General features: G+C 33.5%; 1 non-coding gene and 1 pseudogene across 2 annotated transcripts; both read left to right on the top strand.

Moving 5' to 3' along the window:
• The first annotated feature begins 545 nt into the window (after positions 1 to 545).
• LOC143601406 (putative protein S-acyltransferase 22) lies at positions 546 to 5,085 on the top strand (annotated as a pseudogene). The gene is made up of 9 exons (XR_013147642.1): positions 546 to 737; positions 825 to 937; positions 1,757 to 2,150; positions 2,743 to 2,811; positions 2,889 to 2,960; positions 3,049 to 3,177; positions 3,256 to 3,336; positions 3,407 to 3,589; positions 4,275 to 5,085. The product of XR_013147642.1 is annotated as a putative protein S-acyltransferase 22 (transcript).
• Positions 5,086 to 7,248: 2,163 nt separating this feature from the next.
• Positions 7,249 to 7,320, top strand: TRNAD-GUC (transfer RNA aspartic acid (anticodon GUC)). Its single transcript has one exon. It is a non-coding gene; the product is annotated as a tRNA-Asp (tRNA).
• Positions 7,321 to 7,322: the final 2 nt, after the last annotated feature.

Genomic DNA, 7,322 nt, shown 5'->3' with positions numbered 1-7,322 from the left:
TTAAATTTAGGCAGTTAAGACTTTAGAGTGAATCCAAAAGCAGCAATGTACAACTTGCATTGCCAGTGACCTGTTGGAACACATGATTTGCCTATCAAAAAGAAAGGGTATTTTTGTCATTTTACAATACTACAAAAGCAAAAACACACACCCTTATTACTGTCTGTTTGCACCTCTTCTCTCTCTCATCTTCAAGATTCAAGACAAGACCAACATATCTCTCACTATGATTGAGTAAAAACACAGATTTGTATCAAAATCCACCAAATTTTCAATTTTTACTAGTGAATTCAACATGGGTCTTTCATTTTTTTACACTAGATAACAATAGTGATGATCTTGAATCTTGAAGATCCTCTTGTTGTTTCAATGAGAGGACTTACAATTTCCTCACACACCCATTAACCAAAACATCAAGAAAACATAAAGATTTAATCTTTTTCCAATTTCCTCACACACCCTTACCCAAAGCATCAAGAAAACCATAAAGATTCAATCTTTTTACAATTTCCTCACATACCCATTAACCAAAAACATCAAGAAAACCATAAAGATTGAATCTTTTTGCAACTTTTTTGCAATTTCTCACATACCCATTACCCAAAACACCAAAAAAAACCCATAAAAATTGAATCTTTTTGCAATTTCAAACATACCCACAAAGATTTTCTTGCTAAATTCCAACATTTGCAAAGATGAAGAAACATGGGTGGCAGCTTCCTTACCATCCTCTTCAGGTACTCAAAATCTTTACTTTTTTAGGGGTTTTTAAAATTTTGTCACTTGATGCTTTAATTGTCATTAATTGTTATTAATTTTGGCAGGTGGTAGCTGTATCTGTGTTTTTAGCGTTGGGCTTTGGTTTCTATGTGTTCTTTGCTCCATTTGTTGGTAAAAAGATGTACCAGTATATGTAATGGGGATCTACACCCCTCTTGTAAGTTTCTAACTATTAAAGTTTCAATCTTGGTGACAAAATATTAAAGATCTGTGTTTGAGTTTTTTTTTTCTGAAGAAGTAAACTATGATTTTGATTGTTAAAAATATGGTTTTGTTTGCAAAATTGAACTAGTTTTATGTAATAATTGATGGGTTCTTTCTGTTTTGTGTTATTTGTGAACAATTTTGTGTTCTCAATTATTAAAGTTTCAATTTTTTTGCCAAAATGTTAAAGATCTGTGTCTAATTTTGTGTTAAAAATATGATTTTGATTGTAAATTTGAACTAGTTTTATGTAATAATTAATGGGTTCTTTCTGTTTTCTGTTATTTGTGAACAATTTTGTGTTTCCAATTATTAAAGTTTCAATTTTGATGCTAAAATATTAAGGATCTATGTCTAATTTTGTGTTAAAATCTGATTTTGATGGCTAAATTTAACTAATTTTGTGTAATTCTTAATGGGTTCTTTCTGTTTGTGTTATTTGTGAACAATGTTATGTTCCCAATTATTAAAGTTTCAATTTTGATGCTAAAATATTAAGGATCTGTGTCTAATTTTGTGTTAAAAATCTGATTTTGATGGTTAAATTCAACTAAGTTTATGTAATTCTTAATGGGTTCTTTCTGTTTTGTGTTATTTGTGAACAATTTTATGTTCTTAATTATTAAAGTTTCAATTTTGATGCAAAAATGTTAGATCTGTGTCAAATTTTGTGTTAAAAAATCTGATTTTGATTGTAAAATTGAACTAATTTAATGTTATTTTCGATGTTTTTTCATATATATTTTTTGTGATTTGTGAATGATTTTGCTAGATTATATCTGCATTTGGTTGTATATATGGTGTGCGGGTGCAGATCCGGCAGATCCAGGTGTTTTCAAGTCGAAAAAGTATACGAAAAACCCTGAGTAATAAAATGAGTGGTAGGGTTAAAGAATCTAAACTTGGTGCGGGATCGACTTCATCGATACAAGATGCAAATGCTGCAAGTGTTGGAGGTAAATCTTCGGTCAAGAACACGAAGAATCAAGATTCAAGAACTGAAGATAATGTGTCGGAACTGTAAAAAGCGGGTCGAGACCATCTTGGTTTTGGGCTTTGATTCCTTGTGGTTTGATGTGCCATTGCTGCTCAAGTTCAAATGATGAATCTTCTGAACTTCAAAATAGTGAAGGTGGCATGTTTACTGTAGTCTGTGTGAAGTTGAGGTAAATTTTTTGCTGTAAAAACTAAAAAGAATTAAAATTTGATATAAATTCTTCAGTTTTAAACATATACTGAACATGGCCCATATATTTATTATTTTCAAAGATATTTAACGTTAACCTGTGCACATTTAATATCGTGTAAACTGAACATGACCCGTGTAACAAATTTATCTATTACATAAAATATATTTTTGTTATAATTTTTAACGGGTTGACATGTCGACCCATTTTAACTAAAATAGTTAAACAAGTCAATTCGAGCACGACCTGTATATTAAGAAGGTTTCGGTATGACAAGGGTTTCGGTTTTGACCTTATCAAATATATTTTTTAATTATAACTTTAAACGCGTTGTGACGTTCAACTTAATTAAAAAGGCTAAACATGTCAAACCGAACACGAAAAATTTACTAAACGGGCCAGAAATTACAGCCCAAAAACCTTATTACTTTCGTGTCATGTCAAGAATGCCACCTCTAGAAAAAGCAAGTAACTTCTGTAAAAATATTAAGTTTTTACACTAAAGAATTGAGAATATGCAGAATTAACTAATTTAGCATCTAAAATATATGTACATTATCGGTTTCTGTAGGTTTTCAAGTACAGCAAGCATTGTAGAGTTTGTGACAAATGTGTTGATCGCTTCGATCATCATTGCAGGGTATGTGCTATGTAAGAATAAAGAATCAATCATGTAAAAACTCGACATTTAACGCGTTATTAATTTTTATTTTGCAGTGGTTGAATAACTGTGTCGGCAAGAAGAATTACAGAAAGTTCTTTACTCTTATGATCTCCGCTCTTCTCCTAGTAAGACCACATTGTCATATTGACTTTAGTCAATTTTTGGTCAACAGTCAAACATTGACAAGTGGTTATTACTTTTGTTATAATGTAGCTCGTACTTCAATGGTCAACGGGGATTGTCGTGTTGATATGTTGTTTTCTTGATCACAAAAGATTCAGTTTAGACATTGCTACCAAATTGGGAAGCAGCTTCTCTTTAGTGCCTTATGTTATAGTCGTGGTGAGTGTCGATCGTCAAATGTCTAAAATACCCTTCACCAACGGAAAATTTTAAAAATTTATATTCAAATTTTTACAGGGAGTGTGCACGATTTTGGCTATGATCGCAACGTTGCCACTTGTTCAACTTTTCTTCTTTCACATTCTTCTAATAAAGAAGGTATATTACTATATTTCATATTATTCATTAACATATTTGAATAATATTAATATAACTATGCTCTGTGCAGGGAATAAGTACATATGATTACATTATAGCATTGAGAGAGCAAGAACAACAAGGCATCGGTGGTCAACAAAGTCCACAAATGTCACCAGCGAGCTCTATCACCGGTTTAAGTAGCGCGAGCTCGTTTAATAATTTTCGTCAAGGATCTTGGTGTACGCCCCCTCGTTTGTTTGTTGAAGATCAGGTAGTTCCATTTTTGATAAATTACTATAAATAAAACTATTTTTTTTAATTAGGAAAATTTTACACTTTATAACTGAAACAACCAACTTTAAATTAGGCATTAATGATATGCAAAAAAGTATTTACATGTCTAAACATATGGAATTTTTAAAATATAGTAAATTACTATTTTTAGCCATTTATGTCCTTGAACTAAGTTAACTACAAAAAAAAACATTTTTTTATTTAGAAAGTTGTAACATATTACGTCCGTTCCACTAACTGAATATATAGTTCTTGTTGGTTTTTAGCGTATAATATTCATTTTATTCTTATTTTCTTGACTATAATAGTTAGACAGTTTTATATCTATCATTTTCTGATTTAATGAAGAAAACAAGTTGCTTATTATTTACACATGTGCATCATAAATCTTTACTACATACAAATGTAGTTGGTGTTACAAATTTTTAACGTTAGATTTGTATTTTGGTAATAATATGTGTCTTGATTGCTAAAATTGGTAATAAAATGTATTCTGATGTATATTTTGCTTGTAACTTAAAGTTGGTTGCTAAATATGCAAAAAAGCATAAAGCTTGTTTCTGTTTTGTACAGTTTTTGGCCCGTTAGAGATAAAGCATAACCCAAATCGACTCGATCCTAACTAAAAGAAGTGTATTAAATAACATACATCTTTTTTGCAGTATGATGTAGTTCCACCGGACACCGGTTCGGTTAGCTCACTGGGCAAGAAGACAATAGACGAGCCCGTTAAGAAAAAGAACCCTGCAGCCGTCAAGATCAGCCCGTGGGCATTGGCCCGTTTGAACGCAGAAGAGGTATCAAAAGCCGCAGCTGAAGCCCGAAAGAAGTCCAAAATCATCCAGCCCGTTTCACGAAAAGACACCCAACAAACCGGCCCGTACGGGCTCGAACGTGATCACAGCGTCGGAAGCAGCGAACGCCAGTTATTCTCAAAACTCGACAGTAGCCGAAGACGAGGAAGCAGCAAACGGATCCGTCTTCCAGAACATTCACATCCTGCAGAACAGCCATCATTAACGGGCCTGGCCCCGTTGCAGCTGGAGGCCCGTAGCGTTTTCAGGCCCATGGGCTCAACTGGCATAGTGGAATCATCACCCGACAGTAGCTTGGACTCGTGCTCGCCCGATATTCATCCGGTTAGGATATCTTCGGGAACGGATGAGGCTAGAAACCGATGGGTGAGGCCCACGAGAGGGCCAGGGTAATGCCGTTGTCTAGATCGACTAGTGACGGGTTATGACGCCTCGGGTGGGGAGGATAGTGACCGGTGTCCCGACACGGTTGGTTCAAAGGTCGGGAACGTGGAGCGCGCGGTTGTTTAGTGGTGAACAAGATGAAATGATAGCAAGATTGAAGATGGCATCTTCTTCAAGATCAACATCTAGTTATGGAAAATGAAAGATAAAAAAATGGTCATTTTTGTAATTTTTTTATTTGTTAGGGTTGGATTTGAAAGTTAGAATCTTGACAGGTTGTGGAGTATGTGGATGGATGGAATGAGTAAATTGGGAAAAAAGATAATATTGATGTAAACAAGAAACAAGTGATTTGAGGCCTTTAATGAAGCTTTAAATTGGGTTGTAATTTGTTCAAATCCTTGTAAGGTAACTTGTGTTCATTATTCATGAATATATTATGATGCAACTACTCTTGCCAAAACAGCCGGGTTGGGTTAGACGTGAGTAATATCGGTTTCGGGTTAAAATAAGTAGTTTTAAAACGCGTGTTTAAAATAAGTCGTTTGAAACGTGTGTTTATTGTTCTCTTCATCTTATTTTAAACCTTGCTTGTATTCATGAATGTGATTTACAAGAACATATGATGAACACGAATATTTAACGTGTTTGTGTTCTTTTAGAGGTTCACATCTTTTTCTTATGTGACTCGTTCTTTCTTAATGGGTCAATGTGACCGTCCCTTCTAATTCTTTGCGCTTAGACAAATAACATTTAACCCAAAAGAGCGAAAAAATAAGGATCATGTTCGAGATTCATCCAAACTGTAAGAACAAGTTTGCAACTAGAAGATGTGGTATGATGTATTCTAATTCCACCCTATATTTCTTGTCCTTATTTTCTACACTTTTACTTTTATTAACATTCAAGAAAAGAATATTTCTAAGAATTTTATCAAACAAGTCGTTGTAGTATAGTGGTAAGTATTCCCGCCTGTCACGCGGGTGACCCTGGTTTGATACCCGGCAACGGCGTTTGCTTTTTGTTTACATTAACAACTTAGAAAAGAGGGCATTAAAGATAATTCCCATTGAATAAGTTCAAAAGGTTTATAAATTTATCTTTCTATTATTAATTTATGATTATGAACTCAAGTTTGCAACAGATTGTACTTGAAGTTCAAAATATAATGACCATAATTTCAAATCTAACTCTAGTTAATCCAAAACAAAAAATACCAAAATGGAAACTTTTTCATCAAAGATTGAAGCTTTTGAATGTTGCACATCTTCATCTGCCTCCAAAAACGACTAAAACAAGAAATGAAGCGAGGCAGCCGATTATTATAGTGCCAGGGCCGTCTCCGAAAATCATTAAATTTTTTTGGGTTGAAGGCGAAAATTTTTTGGGCCTTAAGTAAAAGAGTTTTTGTTGGGTTTAAGCATTTAAATTTTTAATGAGTTTAGTTTGTTATGATTTGGGTTGTGCAAAATACTGTTGTTTATAAATAAGCTTAAATGAGTTGAGTACTTGGATTTAAACTTTAAAAAATACATATTTTTTTCATAAAAATATATAAAAAAATTTTAAAAAAAATTAAATTCAGGCCTAACGTGGTGATCGGGTCAGGGCCGTCGCCACCCTGCCCTCCTATCCAAGCCGGCCATGTACAATGCATATCACGTGTTTGGAAACAATTTGTATACTGATCGTAAATAATCGTGTAACACTTTGTGAATTCGAATGTTTAGTGAGTAGGTACAATCAATAGTGTAAACAACCGCTTTTGAAGGAAGAGTAGAAGATTTTGCAACTAATGGCAAGTTTTTAGACCTTAAATCCGGATTGTTACATTCTAGATTTCTAAAGCTAAGGTTGATTGAAATATGATCACTCGACGTGTAAGTCAAAGAAACGAGAATGTTGACATTCGCTAGAAGGTCCGAGATAAATGATTTGTAATATGTCATTCACGTTCATATTTCATGATAGAAAACAAGAGATGAGAAGTTGCTTTGGTTGTGTCTTGCTGGCTGCATATACTTAAACATTGGACTGTAAATAAAGTCACTTAATGCTTAAATATGTGAATATTAATAAGTTTTTCTAAATAAAAAGGAAATAACAATGCTGTAATTTGTATTGACAGTGGGTACTTATAGAGTTAGTGCTTGAGCCTTGGATACTTTAGTATAAAGAATATTAACTGTTGTTTGTGCTTAAATAGCCTTGGATACCATCATTACAACTTAATAACACAATCGATTTTAGTTATTCGCCGTGGCCAATATATGACAAGGTTAAAAATATTGTTACATTGTATCTTACTGATGTTGATGATGCTTACAATGCAAATAAAACAGTAAGGGAGTATATGAATCTTATACAGAAGTTTATATATATATTTTGTTTGTATAAATAATAAATTAATATTATTCTACACAAAGGAAGCAAACAAGTCGTTGTAGTATAGTGGTAAGTATTCCCACCTGTCACACGGGTGACCCGGGTTCGATCCCCGGCAACGGCGAA

Source organism: Bidens hawaiensis, unplaced genomic scaffold, assembly GCF_021521415.1.
Source record: "Bidens hawaiensis isolate Kalapana, Puna unplaced genomic scaffold, B.hawaiensis_p1.1 tig00056207_1, whole genome shotgun sequence".
NCBI lineage: Eukaryota > Viridiplantae > Streptophyta > Magnoliopsida > Asterales > Asteraceae > Bidens > Bidens hawaiensis.
This window is presented reverse-complemented; position numbering and strand designations above follow the sequence as displayed.